The sequence below is a fragment of the Gavialis gangeticus genome, unplaced genomic scaffold (genome assembly GCF_001723915.1).
Source record: "Gavialis gangeticus isolate Ggan-Ray unplaced genomic scaffold, GavGan_comp1, whole genome shotgun sequence".
NCBI lineage: Eukaryota > Metazoa > Chordata > Crocodylia > Gavialidae > Gavialis > Gavialis gangeticus.
Genome location: NW_017728995.1, coordinates 28,526,449 through 28,540,051, shown reverse-complemented (window position 1 = coordinate 28,540,051; position 13,603 = coordinate 28,526,449).

Sequence of the window (13,603 nt, the reverse complement as noted above, 5' to 3'; positions counted from 1 at the left end):
CCGAGGCCTGTGCTCCCAGGGCAGGTGGCCATGACTCAGCCCCTGGGTTGAGTTGACAGCTGGGTGGATGTGGCTCTGGAGTCACTCCTGTATCGGGGGCTGGACACTCCTTGCCCCTTACCTGGTGAGGGCTGGCCAGTGGAGTGGGGAGGGGTTGGAGGTCACCCCCAGCACCATCCTCCCGCCATGAGCTAGGGGCTGCGGCCATCACCGTGGAGTCCTCCGGGTCCCCCCATGCACTGCCTGTGCGGGTCCCCTGGGATGCAGGGATGGGGAGGTGGCAGCAGCAGTGCAGTAATTGCTCCCCAGGGATGCGCCGGGCTCTCCAGAGCCGTCTGCAAGAGGGGAGGGGAGCCCCCAGGGAGGAGCCATGCGACTCCCTGGTGAATTAGGCACCCATTCAGGCAGGGCCATGGGAGGCTCTGCCGTGCGGGACGTGGTGTTGCGCAGCCCAACAGCTCCAAGCAGGGGACGGGGGCTGTGGAGATGCTGATGTGCACCGAGCTCTCCGGGCCATGGTCGTGTGCAGGCGCCTGGCACAGGGCCCGCAGCACAGCGCAGTCCACTGCTGCATGCCTGGCACTGTGTGCCCAGGACCCCTCAAGGAAGCTTGGCAGGGCAAGGGCTTGGAGATCTCCCGCCGCCCCACCAACACGGACGTGAACTCCGACCCCCGGCGTCTCTGCCGGGTGCTGGGCCCTGTCCTGGGCCAGCGGTGAAGGGCAGCTTGCCCTGGGCTGGGGGAACACGAGTCGGTGTGGAGCTGGGGGGAAGGAGAAGGAAGGCGTGTGGAATTAAGCCCTTAATGAGTCGTCTGTCACCAGCCTGTCAATGATGAGGGAGGAGATGAGAGGCCAGGGGCTTCTCCTGGAGCAGGATGCTGGGGAGCCCGGCATGGGGAGAGGTGGGGGACAGACAGGAGCTGGGACACTGCCACAAGAGCACTGGGGTCCCAGGGGCTTTGGCTTAGATGGGGAGGGGCGGGAGAGCTGCGTGGGCAGGCAGGACGGTAGGACCCCCGTCTCACCTGATGGGCAGGCTGCACGGGAGCATACAGGGCCTGATCCCTGCTCTGTGCCTCGCACACCCCCCCCTGCGCAGGGCAGGCAGGGCTGGGGCGGGCTGACACGGTGGGAGCGGCAGTGCTCAGACCCTCCACTGCCAGATCAGGCCCGGCTCTGTCTGGAGGCTGGGGTCCCAGCTGGGTGGGACGGGACGGAGCCCACCTGGGCCAGTCGAGGGAGGCTGCTATTAGCTGCCTGCACATGGATGCTCAAACCTGGCGGGGAAACCACAGGACTCCCCGGCCCCTCTGCTCTTGTCTCTAGCTCCTCTCCTTGCAGCAGCCGAGGGGGAGCCACAGCCCCCAGGGAGCCCCCAGGGAGCCCCCAGGGTCTGTCCCTCTAGCTGTCAGCACGGGGTCCTGGGAGTGCCTCTGTTAATTCCCCTCCTGATAACCAAGGGCTCGGCTAATCCCCCTCATTAACTCCCCCTAATCCCGAGTGAAAAATGACTTGGTGATGGCCATTTTAGCAGCTCCATGCTTTCAGCAGCCTCTCCCCAAGCCCCTGCCGCCTGGGAAGGAATAAGCCCCCACCACCCTTCCCCGTGCCCCAGACAGCGGTGCTGAGGGAGCAACGAGGGGGAGCAGGATTTGGCGGGGGCAGACGGACCCTGGGCTGAGCCGGGGGCAGGAGAGAAGACTGCTGTCCCCGCGCTACTGCTGGTTTTCCCTGGGATGGGGCCAGCCTGGCTGTCACAAGCTGAGCAGTTGCTGCTTGTGGGTCCATGAAGGCATTCAAGGGACCGGGCACCGAGATGCCCAGGGGGAAGATACAGGAGCTAAGCACAGCCGTGGGTCCTGCAAGGGACAACGTGCAGTCCTGGAGACTCTCCCAACCTAGCTGCTGCCGGCCACCAGCTCATCCCAACTGGTCACAGCGCCAGTGCGATGCCAGCATGAGACCTCCCATGAGGCTGGGCTCTGCCTGCCCTGTGCGGCCCGTGCTCCTCCCAGCCCGTTCCCCGGGGTCTCTGCCCACCACAAGCCCCCTGCCCCCCTAAGCCGGCACCTGTGGTTGGCACCCTGGCCTTGGCCCCTCTCCTGGTCTGGCAGCTGGGGACACGTGAGCCTCACTGGAAGGGGGAAGAGACCCAAGGGTGTTAGTGCCACTGGGTCATGGATGTCTACCGTCATGCGGATGGCTCTTCCCAGCCTTGGCGTGGGTGCATCTAACTGCACGGTGGGCCCTTACCCATCCCTGGCCACCAGCCCTCCCTCAGCCCTGCCCCACCATTCCTGCCCTAATCCCTGGTGAAGGTGGAGGTGGGGACAGTTTTGGGCGGAGGGTGAGGGGCCTTTGAAAGGCAACTGAAAGGGAAAGAAAGTGTGGAGCACTTGGGTCCTCTCCGGTTACTGGCCCTGGAAAATAGCAGCCAATTAAAGGTAATTTCCCCCCAGCCCTCATTGTCTGGCAGGCTCTGGGAACGGGACTGGGGGGCAGTGCTTGCCCCAGGGCACGGCAGGTCACTTCTACCTCCTCCCAGGGTCACCGGGGCCCCTTCCCTGGATTCCCAGACAAGTCTCCTGTCTGCCCTTGCCTGGGGGAGGGAGGCTGGGGCTGGGCTGGGGCTCAGGGGAGTCCTGCCTCCCCCAGAGTCCCTGTGGTCTGGTCGCTGGCTGTCCCTGGACCTCAGGTCCCCGTCGGCGTGAGGGAGCAGACTTTACTGGACAGGGCTGAGTGGGGCTGGCTGAGAGATGGAGGGAAACCTCTGCCCTCTCAATGCAGATGCACACCAGAGTCACCCTGAGAGCCCAGCTGCGCTTCCCCTTCCCTGCTCTGCACGGGAGATGCCTCCCTGGAGCCGGGACTCCTGGCCTCTATTTCTGCATCAGCCACTGATCCACTGCATGGCCTCAAAGTGCCCTGCTCAGCTCTGGGGTCTCTCCCTGCCCCTCTCCATGCTCAGGGAGGATGCCACCCGCTCCTCGAGGCTTCTACAAAGGGCTCAGAGAGGCCTGGGAAGAAGGCAGGAGGGTCAGAAACTGCTCCCTGCCCTGGAGCTGGATGAGAACAGAAGCCCCATATTGGTGGAGACGAGTGGGGGTATGGGGTTACCCACTCCCGTCCTCGAAGGCTACTTCAGCAGGGCCCCTGTCCCCCTGTATGGGTGTCTCATGGTCGTGCGTGTCCTGGCAGCCCTGGCGCTCTTGCCTGGGAGGGCCACGCGGTGCTGATGGGATGCTGATGGGATGCTGTTTGTCAGCCCCAGGCTGGCAGTGCCCGCCTGTCCCCTGTGACACAGAGTGAGCAGCAGTGAAATGTTAACAAGCCACTTCCTGGCCACGCAGCCAGGCAGCTCGGGTAGAGGAGGTATGGGTGCATGGGGCTGGGCAACACTCAGCTTCTGCAGGACAGCTCACCACCACCCAAATGCACCCACCCCGCACTCCCCACCTCCCTGGGCCAGCAGCTCTGGGATGCCGTGGCTCAGGGCATCCTACAGACAGAGCGGAGGTGGGGAGCAAGGGCAGGGGGCAAATCTGTACCCTGCTTCCCCCTTGACCTGGCACTCATTCCTGCCTAGCAGCCTGTGCAAATGTCCCTGCCCCACCCCCCTTCCATCCATCCCCTCCCCCTGCTACACCCTGGGGACTCTTGGCCCATCGATGATTTGTGATGCAGTCTAGACCGGAGTCCGGGGGCCAGTCCCCAGCCCACTGCCCTGCTGTAGCTTCTCTGGAGGGCACGGCCCAGCTCCCAGCCCCGGGAGTGAGGATGCTAAAAGGCTGAATGCCACCGGGATGACGTCAGCCTCTCCATGTCCATGACACCTCTCCCGAGGGGCTCCGGCTGGAGTGCCGGGATGGCGGGGAGCAGGGCCCTGTCCCTCCAGCTGTCAGCAAGTCGTCCTGTGTCCGTGACACCCCTTATCTGTGTCTCTGCAGAGCCCTCCATGGGGGCCCTGCCCCGAACTCCCCCCACGCCTGCATGGGACGCTGGCCTGCCTTTGCCAATCCCTTGCTGCCTCGGGGACAGAGGCTGGGAGCGTGGCAGCTCCCTCTATGGAGCCGTGGGGCCGGCTGGGCCCGGCAGGGTGGGCTGAGCCTGGCTTTCCCAGAGACAGAGCCACGACAGCTGGTTCCCTCTGCTTAATCCCAGGGGCTGGCGGTGCGACTGATTCAGGGGAAGCGAGAGCTGCCGAGGGGGGTTAATTAGCTTGGGCTGGTCTCTGGGCACCAACAGGGCTGGCACTTGCTCTGGGCACCTGTTGAAAGGAACCTGACAGTTTATAGAAGGGATAAAGCACAGACAGGCCCTTGCTTATGTTATGGGGATTTCCTAATGGGCCTGGAGACAGGCTGCGGCTCAGCCGTGGCTCCCCCAGGGGCTGCTGGGGTTTGCCTGTGGGGTTTGTGGGGCTGGCGGGAGTCCCGGTGGGGGACAGGGTCTGGCTGACAGGTGCCTGCCCTACATGGGCTGCTCCTGGCTGCCAGCCCCATGTGTCTCACTGTGGTCCTGGAGTTGGGGCTCTCATTCAGTCACCACGGGCCTGCTGGGGGGGTGGGATGCTTGGGCCCCAGGGCAGCACAAACCTGCATGGGTGATAGACATGGGTGCTGGCATGGGCTGGGACCTGCTGGAAATCACGCCTTGTACATGCATCCTGGTACCCCCCTGCAGAGCTCAGGCCCATTTGGACCTGGTGCCATTTGCCCTGGCACAATGGCTGCACACTTTGCTGGTTGCTGCATGGGGCTGGGAGGGAACCTGCCCCTTGCTCCTTACACGCCTTTCTTCTACATTTGTCAGGGGGTTTTAAGTCTCCTCCAGAAGCACTGGGTGTTGGCTGCAGCCCAGGCTGGGGATGGGGATTATGCAATGCTCCTGCTGGGACTTAAACCTGAAGGGTCCTGGCTAGAGGGTCTTGCCCTTCCGCTCAGGGTCAGGCCGACGCCATATTTGGGGTCAGGAAGGAATTTTACCCCATGGCCAGATTGGTATGGACTGGGTGGGGGTTGCTTTCGTCTTTAGCAGGGGGCACAGCCTCTACCTGGGATCTCTTGAGCTTATTTTAACAACCTTGTACAGAAGTGGGGCGTTGAGTGCCGTGGTGCCCTGGTTTACCTGTGGCAGTTTCAGGTGTGATATCTTGTGTTGTGTTGGGGTTGACAGTAATTTTACTAAGAGGTTAGGTGATGGATGTGTGCAGGATGGTTTGGATGGGGCCGATCCTACCTTAGGCAGGGGGTTGAACTAGATGACCTCTGGAGTCCCTTCCAGCCTGACTGCTCTACGATTTCTATGGGCATCAGAGAATAGGGACCACTCCCCCCAGGTCCATCTTTGCACCCACTGCTCCCTTTCTCTAGCCAGAGCCTTCCCATTCCCTATCCGTCCTCTCTTTCATCCTCCTGCTAGGGTGGCCCCTGCCAGCATTGGTGCTGGTGGGCGGGGAGGCTCTCTCTCCTGCAGAAGAGCGGGCGGTAATATGGAGTGACAGCTCGTGGCTGTTCCTTGCTGCTCCCGCTTTATTTCCTGGCCGGGGGAAGATGGAATTAATTGAATGCACATTTCCCGCAGCACGGGTGGGAGCGCATGGGGCAGGGACCGAGGGGCGCTGGGCACCCGAGCGAAAGGTGATCTGCCGGGTTGGATTTGCAGGTCACCTTTCAGGCTGCATTTCCCTCAGCAACCCATTAAGTGCTACCTTTGACCTGCGCAGCCATTAGTGGCCTTGGAAAGAAGCAGGCAGATGGCTGCAATCAGGCATTTTGGAATCAAATGAGAAAGAGCTGAGTTTGATAACCACCCCCTCCCCAACCTGTCCCCCCGAATGTGGCCTGCTCCTCCCTGAAACCTAACCAGCAGCCACAGAGGCAGGACAAACAGCCGGCCTGCAAGCCAACCCCGCCAATAAGAAGCTGGGAGAGCCGAGGTGGAGATTACAGCCAGAGGAGTTAGAAGGCTCTAAATTAACTTAATGGCTTTGGAAGACAAACAGATTAGAGAGATAGAGCGACTGAAGGATGGATCAGCTAAATTGGAACCAGAGCGGGGCTGCACGAGGGCAGCGGTAGCTCACCGGGACCCGATCGCTCATCCGCGCTCTGTCCGGCGCGTGCCTGGTGCTTGGAGGCTCACCCTGCCAGCCCTTTTCCAGCCCGATGCAAGTGCAGGGTCCCCACTGTGCCTTGAGTTTGGAGAAGAAGGCTGCTGGCAGCCGGTGGGAATATTTTTGCCTACAAAGGAGGTTGAATTTACATAAACTCAACTGCTGTTTCATGGAGAGCACCTGTCAGTGTGTCCAAGGCAGAGAAACCTTTGGCATTTGCCATCCCTCCCCTCTGATTTCCCCCCTTGGAGGGACTGGAAGACGATTCAACTCCCATCTGCGTTAATTCTTGCTATGGACTGGGGGTATTTTTCCCTATCTGGGAGCATGGCCTCTACCTGGGATCTCTTGAGCATATTTTAACAACCTTTTATAGAAGTAGGATGTGGCCACTGTGGTTCCCCTGCTTTCCCTGCAGCAGGTTCGGGTGTTGCTGTGTTAGGGTTAACAGTAGTTTTCTGAAGAGTTCAATTAGGGTTTGTACAGGGTGGTTTGGATAGGGCTGATCCTGTCTCAGGCAGGGGTTGAACTAGATGACCTCTGGAGGTCCTTTCCAGTCTTGCTGCTCTCTGTCTCTAGAAGCAAAGTGCTCTGTCTTTTTCCATACAAGGACCAGCCAGCATCCACACTCTGGCTCTTCCCCTGGCCTTGACTCCCACAGCAGGAGACCTGGCCTCTTAGTATCTGTTGTAGGGCCTGGGGCCTTCCTGTCCCCTGGAAGACACTTCCCAACTCTTTCTCAGCCATCATCATCCTGCCTCTTCAAGAAGCTCATGCTCCTGAGAGCTTAATGCAGTCTGAGCCCCAGAATGGGCATCCTTCCTCCTGGGCTTATTGTCAGTTGGGTCTTCTTTCATTTGCTGATGATTACGCAGCCTCCTCGTTTCCATATGCCTTGAGGGAGATGCTGTCAGCCTTGGGTTTGACCCATTTACTTCCCGGAATGAGTGAGTTTTCTCTTAGCGCTAACTGAATGATCTCTAGCAGCTTGTTGGCTTCTCCATCTCTGCCCAGCTTAATAACTGCCCTCCTTGTTGCTAGGCTGATGGTCCATCCAGTTTTTACTGCAGTGGTGGGCACTGCTCTCAGAAAACCTCATCTGAGCCAGCACCTCTGGTTGCCCTGGCAGTCTGCAGTGTGCCTAGCTGGCTGGTGCCTGCAAAGTGATGCCATCCACTGCACCTTTTCCATCTTTTCCCATGAAGCGGGCATTGTCTTAGCTTGTGCAGAAGGCTACACATTCTTCTTACTTGCCTATCATTTCGGGTGGTGGGTGTCGTTCTGCTTCAGCTTCCTTTTTTAGTGGTATTTTGGGTCCGTGGTCATGCCAGAGCACCATCCATCAGCTTCTTTTTGGACTAAGTGACTTCTGCAGCTTGGGAGATTCCCGTTGCCTTGCTAAGGGCTAATGTTGGGCCTCCTGGAAATCTCTTTCTGAGCCTCTTGCTGCAAATTCCAATGGCAAGTTGGTGTATTATGAAGAACTTGGCAGGACCAAAGATTCATGAGATCAGTGCTGGAGCCTCGGAGCAGTCACCTACTTGTCCATCATTTCACCTCCTCCTTGTGTTCTCCTTTTCCGAGGCTCCCTCTCGTGCTTGGCCTGGAGTGAGGCACTTCTCAGACTCTTGTGTTGCACATTCATAGTTTTCTTCCTCTGCCTGAGTAAATGAAAGCCCTCAAGCACCTTGAGTGCCTTGGGCCCTTCTACCTAAACTCCTTTTCACTGGCCCCCGTGGCTCATGGAGCCAGCTGACGTGTGGCTTAAACCTCCCGCTCAGAGACTTTCAGCTGTGGTGAAGCTCCCAGCTGCTCCGTTCTTCAATGCGGGCTGTTACTCTATTCCCTTTTTTAGCTTCTGTTTACCACAGGGTGTTCAGGAACCACTCTGAGCCGCTGGTGCCTCCTTCTCTAGCAAAACCCAGGTGACTTCAGCCTGTCTCCAGGCCTCCTGCCTCTGAAGCCAAGGCTAATGTCTTGTGCACGGTGGCTCTGTGTGCACTGAAAGCGCTTGCATTTACCCTGGCTGCCCCACGCTGTTTTGTCAGCAGGGGACTGCAAAGGTCTATGGAAACCCTGTCCCACTTCTTCAGTGGCCAGAAGAAAAATAGCAGTTTCTCCCCCACAGCAGAATTGTTTGCTGGGGGAACAAGTAATCTCTAAGGCTGTTCTGGGAAGCCCAGAAGGCACCTGCAGCCAGGATTTAGTTTGGGCCTCATGTGCAGAAGGGTGGCAGCTCTAAGCTGCTTTAAAGCAGGCGGGGAGGAGGGAGGGAGCTTTCCCTCAGCTCAGCCTGGCCAATGCCCCCAGCACCCAAGTGGAGCTATGGGGCCCTGGGGCCACACGCTAGGGCTAGACGGGTGCCAGACGAGGCAGAGCGGCACATGGGAGCCAGGGGAAGAATGTCACTGATCATCAGGGATGGGGCAGCAGAGCCTGGTCCCACAGCAAGGGGAGGGCCTGAAATGCTTCTGCCCCTCGTGGTGTCTGGGGCTCTGCTGCAGCTGCCGCTGGAGCTTGTGCCAGCTCTTGTCAGAGTCTCTCACACATGCAGCAGGGCATGAGCAGGGTTTCCTTCCAGTGGCCAGGGGTGCTTGGGGCAGGGGCAGGGTGACTGCCCATCTGGTCCTTTCCATGTGCCCCTGTGCTGCTGGCCAGAGATAGAGTGTGTGTGTGTGTGGGGGGGGATGTCCAGTGACCTCAGGGCCTGGAGTGGGTGCAGTGGGAGGGATGTGTGGGAGTGCATCCCATGCCCAGCCTTCCTGGGTGGTACCCAGTGCTAGGCCCAGGCGCTGTGGCCAAGTGCCAGCATCCAGCGCTCGGGCATGCCCGGCTCGCCAGGATGGTTCTGATCTTCAGGGCTTGTCTTCGAGAGCCCTGGCAACAGGACTTTTGTCCCCAAGGTCAAACCTGGTCCCAGCTCAGTGCCAGAGACCTGCTCCATGTACTGAAAGTGTGAGACGGTGGCAGCTACGCTGTGACTGTTAAGGGGATACCAGGCCCACAGGTTTGGGGGGCAGCCAGCACTGCGTACAGGGTGCTGGTTGCTTTAGCCCAGCCGGAGACAGATTTCTAAGGTGTCTGGGGACCAGAGCATGACCTGGAGCCCAGCACGGCTCTGCTCTGCAGAGCTGGGAGCTCCTGTCCTGTGAGTCTCTGTGCGGCCCCGGGTGAACACTCCTGTAGGTGAGGGTCCAGGGCAGGCCAGAGCTCTGATCCAGATGTGCAGCCTCTAAGTGCCAGATTGGGGCTCCTGTCAGATGGACTGGCTCGCCTGTGTCCTCCAGCTGTTGCAGCTGAGGACGTGCCTTGTACAGTGGCCAGAGGGGTGGTGAAGCATCGCCTCTCCAGGTGCTGTGACTGATCCATGTGCAGAGTCACGGCCGGGAAGGAGGGGGGATGTGGCTGGCTGCCTGCCAGCCCAGCCAGGCTCCCACCCTCTCTGGCTTCTGCAGGGGTGCGGTGATGGATGGACCTCCACACCCCCACGTCACCCCCTCCATCTCGGGCCCTAGCAGGGCGTGCTCTGCGGGGGCTGCTGGCTGGCGTGCAGGCAGGACTCCTGGCTTCTCCCCCTGACTCTGGGCAGGGGAGGGGTTGGTGGCCAGGACTCCTTGGTTTTTTCCCCCAACTCAGTGCATAACGTCGGGGGGCCCTGTGGGGCTCCTGGTGCCTGTGACCTTGCAGGGAAAGCAGGGAAGAGAGTAGGACAAGGTTTGCGAGGTCCCACTCTTCCAGCTTTCCCTAAATCTTCCCTGCTAGACACCTGCTTTTAGCACAACTTCCTCAAAAGCCCCTGGGCTCCCCTGTGCCCCTTCCCAGCTCTGCAGGGCCTGTGCCTTACGGGGGTGGTGGATGAAGCTGGTGCCGGAGCTGCCCCAGCTCTGGTGGGGTGAGCTGCAGGGGTTCAGGCTGTGTGAGATGGGCATGAAGCTGCAGGGCTGTGTGTGGGTGCGGGGCCAGACTAGGGTCAAACCTGCCTCCCTTTCTTCCCTGGGCTAAAATTAGCTGCTGCTGCAACCAGGCTGTCAACACATCACCAGCACAGCTGGCCGATGGGAGCCAGCATGAGAAAATGCCCCCCTGCAGCCTGGCCTGGCGAGCCCCCAGCCCCCTCGGGGGACCCTCCGGCCTGGAGTCATGCTGCAGGCACATGGGGCTGATAACGTGTCAGCACCAGAGGGGCTCTTGCAGCAACACCTCGGGCTGACGACGCGCCCTCACCCGGCAGCTCCAGGGCTCAGGGCAGCAAGAGCCTGGAATCCACCCGGGAGGGAGCCACCTGCCCCCGGAAGGAAGGGCTCTCAGCTGAGCCAGGGCTGATAAGTCTGAGCGGGGGCCCTGGCCTGTCTGCACGGGGGCAGGGATAGGCAGCACAAGCTGATGCATGGCCGGAGCCACGCTCCTGCCAAGGGTATGAAGAGATGGATCTTCTCTTAGGGGTGCATGTACTTCTGGGGGCACTGCACAGTGCCCCCATGCCCCAGGATGGCGCTAGGGAGTGCTGTACCCCTGGGGGGCCCTACCTTATCCCTGGCCCTGCCTCGTGTCCCCACGCTCCCGCCTGGCACTTGGAGGTGCTGTGCTATTGAGGCATTGGCACCGGCATGGCTCCTGTCGGCTCTGAGGAGGGGACACCAGCCGACTGAGGTCTAGCCAGCATCCAAGTCTGGGGTAGCAGGTGTCCACCTACCCCAAGGGCCCGTGAGCCCCGCTGTAGCCAGGCCTTCCCCCTCCCTGCCAAATTTGGTGGCTTTAGCATTGCCCTGTTTGTTTATACATTTTTTTCCCCTGCCCCTGCTGAGCAAAAGCCCCATCTACACCCAGGCAGAGCTACACTACCAGTGTGATGGGCATGGGCATAGGAGAGCCCGAAGCCGGAGCCAGCACCAGTCTGGGCAAGGGAGGATGTGATGCTGATTTACCCTGAAAGGCCTTTTGGGCCTGGTGCTGCTTTTGGAGCCGACAGCCCCATCCCATGCAGCTTCCCAATGTGCCAGTGATGGGGAACTATGTCTACAGAGCCCCCTCCCCGGGATCCACAACATGGCGGAGGTGAGAACTTGTTTCTTCAGTGCAGAGGAGACCTCAGCTTCCCTGCTTAGGTTGTCTTCACGCCAGCTTTGGCCTTGGGGGCTGGACTAGATTACCTCCGGGGGTCCCTTCCAGCCCTCCTCCTCTCTCATCTCTTTCCATTCCCTGCTCTTGCCCCGGTCCCCCAGCCCAGGGCTCACGAGCAACATGTCACCATGAGACCCACCAGCACTGCTGGTGAAGGAGTTAGTGAAGTGGGCAGGGTGGGAGCGCAAAGCCCACGTGGGCTGGGTGCACCATGGGGCGAAGGGACCACAGCTTAGAGAAGTGTCGCTCAGACATGTATCACGGCAGCTGCTGAGGTCGGACGTCGCCCCAGCTTCACCATCCACCTCCCCAGCCTCTTCCCCTTTGATGCCTGGGTCTTGGCCTGTTCCCACCCCCACAGCGAGGGATGCGAGTGTTGCAATGAGCAGGCTCCCAGCCTCCTCCGTGTCATTCTCCGTGTTAGAAAAGAACCACTTTCCCATCTAACTGGGCTGCCTCTGGCTCTGGTGCCCAGCCCTGGGCCCTCCCAGCTCCTTGCCGCTCCCCTCCTGTAATCACCTCACCTCTCAGTCTTCCTTTTGACAGGCCAAGCAGCTTAGAATCACAAAATCCTAGAAAATGAGGGTTGAAGGGACCTCAGGGGGTCACAGCTACTCCGACCCCCTGCTCAAAGCAGGACCAGCCCCAGCTACATCATCCCAGCCAAGGCTTTGTCTACCCAGGGCTTAAACACCTTCAAGGATGGAGACTGCACCACCTCTCTGGGTCACCCGTTCCAGTGTTTTACTACCCTCCTAGTGAGACAATTTCTCCTAATATTTAACCTAAACTTCCCTTGCTGCAACTTGAGCCCATTGCTCCTTGTTCTGTCATCTGCTACCACTGGGAACAATCCAGCTCCAGCCTCTTTGGACCCCCCTTCAGGTAGTTGAAGGCTGCTATTAAATCCCCACTCAGTTTTCTCTTCTCCAGACTAAATAATCCCAGTTCCCTCAGCCTCTCCTCATAAGTCATGTCCCCCAGCCCCTAAACCATTTTTGTTGCTCTCCGCTGGACTCTCTCCAATTCGTCCACATCCTGTCTGCAGTGGGGGGGCCCAAAACTGAAGACAGGACTCCAGATGTGGCCTCTCCAGGGCTGCATAGAGGGGAAGAATCACTTCTCTTGATCTGCTGGCAACACACCTACCAGTGCAGCCCAGGATGCCATTAGCCTTCTTGGCAAGAAGGGCACACTGCTGGCTCCTGTTCAGCTTAGAGATTCATAGATTTCATAGACATTAGGGCTGGAAGGGACCTCGGAAGATTGAGTCAAGCCCCCTGCCCCAGGGGCAGGAAGTCAGCGGGGGTCACAGGATCCCAGCAAGATAAACGTCCAATTGCCTCTTAAAGGAGTCCAGGGTAGGTGCTCGCACCACCTCTGGCGGCAGTCTGTTCCAGGTCTTGGGGGCTCGGACAGTAAAGAAGTTCTTCCTTGTGTCCAGCCTGAAACAGTCTTGGAGGAGTTTGTGACCGTTTGACCTTGTCATCCCATGGGGCGCTCTGGTTTCATAGTGTCATAGTTTGTAGGGTCGGAAGGGACCTGAGCAGATCATCTAGTCCGACCCCCTGCCATGGCAGGAAGAGCACTGGGGTCAAATGACCCCAGTAAGGTGGTCATCCCCCCAGATCCTGGTGCGTACCCCTTATATGTTTATAGGCAGCCACCAGGTCCCCTGAGCCTGCGCTTTTCGAGGCTGAAGAGTCGCATGGCTCGCAGCCTCTCGTCAGAAGGCCTTGTAGCAGGGCACTAAGGTGCCTGCTACTGGAAAAGCAGCAGCATGGGCTCAGGTGCTGGTTGCTAGGGGCAACCAGGAGGAGCTAAGGGCCCACACCTGCTGAGTCCGCTGACCGGAAGGGGCAAGGCTGACCACTATAAGACCCAGACAGGAGGCTGTGAGCGCTTGCTCGCTCTCAGCTGGCAGCCAGACAGAAGGAGCACTGCTTGACCAAGGAAAAGAGCTTGGCCCTGAAGGTGGAAAAGGGAAAAGGCCTGGGTGCACAAGCTGCTAGTTACATGGGTGAGAGATCGTTTTAGCCAGGAGGCTTAGATTTGCATTATAGCCAATTGGCTTGTGTTACTGCTTCTGTTGTTGGTACACCGGAGGGCTGGGTGAGGCTATTAGGGGTTGGAGGAGGCCTCGTAGGGGCTCCACGGTAGTGTGGGGACCCTGGTGCCAGAGAGGGCACAACATTCAGGGGTGCACGGACCCCAGCCCTGAGGAGGGGAGCAGAGGATTGGGAAGGGGCCAGGTAAGGCCGAGGCCGCCTGAGCCCTAAGGCGAGAAGCCCCAGAGCGGGCAGTTGTGAGAAGCCCCAAAAGGGGGCCGGGCCAGAGAGCGTCGGCGGGGCGCGGGCTGGGCCAG